Below are 1,587 nucleotides of genomic sequence, written 5' to 3' on the forward strand. Positions count from 1 at the left end.
AATCTTTTTAATGCTTTTATTGTTAAAACCATGTTAGCATTTACATGGAGGCTGTACTGTCTCAACAGTTGACTGCTTTGTTTTTATTGGCTTAAAACCATATATTGTAACATTGTTGACTGTTAGAGGAAATGTTTCAGAAGCTAAATACTCTGTCAATTAATGATGTTTTTGTTTTTACATTTTTGTTTTGGATTAAATTAACTGTTTTCAGTATTTTACATAAAAATTTAAATTCAAGAAAAAAGAACCAAAATCTGTGTCTGTGTCCCTTTTTTCTTGATTGAGCGTGGCACCTGTGAGATATACTGTATTTTTAAGCTTATTAACACTTGTCAGTAGCTCTGTTTACATGCACAAAACTCTTTGATCGGATTGAAATGTATTCAGATTAAATAATCGGAATGTATCGTTTACATGACGCAGCTTTATTCCGAATGTCCGTTTAATCCGATTACTTATGTCCATAAACGTAGCTAGTGCCACAGTCGTGTAAWCCTGAGGCAGCATGTTTGAAAACCAGTTGCGTCAGGAAGGCTTTTCAATTTAACTMAATTCAATTAAAAATACTTTATTGATCCCAGAAGGACATTCAATGTTGTAGTAACTCATTTAACTAAAGAGTTGTAGATGTTGATGGCTGTGGGCAGGAAAGGTCTTCTGTAGTTGTCTGTATTACAACAAAGTTGAAGACACTGTTTTTCTACGACAGTCTGATGAAGAGGATGGTCAGGGTTGGCCATGATGTTCTTGATTTATACAGGAGTTGGACAATGAAACTGGAACAGCTATCATGTTAGTGTGGGAGGTTTCATGGCTAAACTGGACCAGCCTGTTGGTCAGTCTTCATTAATTGCACCAGTAAGAGCAGAGTGTGAAGGTTCAATTAGCAGGGTAAGAGCACAGTTTGGCTCAATATATTATGAGGAAGTGTGTTATGACGGACCCACAAAAACCCGGAGAAGACAAAGACTCCGCCGCCGCCATGTTAGCGGTATGGTCCGAGACAAACAACCGGCCGTAGCGAGCGCTCTCCGCCCCTGCAAAGCTTCCGTAGTTGACAACGCCAAAAACTGTCGTGGGAAGATGGGCAGAAACACGGCGAAAGGGTGTTAAAAAGACAAAACGTCTTGCGGGTATGTTCGTAAAGTCATTTATTCATGGGCAGACAAAGAACAGAAAACAATCAGGAAGTCTGTTGGATGTGGGCCCCGCCCGTCATAGGCTGCCAAGCAATGATATACTGTTAGCTAACATCATGTGATAATGAACAACCAATCACAACCTGCCTCATCCTGATACGTGAAAGTAGGTCAACGTGATGCTGACGTCCGGAAGATATCACGAGATATTAACAGTGGTCAGTGTCAAGGTGATACAGAAATAATTAGTCCATGACATATTACAATGCACACAACATTATGGTGACATACCAGAGTTCAAAAGAGGACAAACTGTTGGTGCACGTCTTGCTGGAGCATCTGTGACCAAGACAGCAAGTCTTTGTGATGTATCAAGAGCCACGGTATCCAGATTAATGTCAGCATACCACCGAGAAGGACCAACCACATACAACAGGATTAACTG

The sequence above is a fragment of the Austrofundulus limnaeus genome, unplaced genomic scaffold, assembly GCF_001266775.1.
Source record: "Austrofundulus limnaeus strain Quisiro unplaced genomic scaffold, Austrofundulus_limnaeus-1.0 Scaffold721, whole genome shotgun sequence".
NCBI lineage: Eukaryota > Metazoa > Chordata > Actinopteri > Cyprinodontiformes > Rivulidae > Austrofundulus > Austrofundulus limnaeus.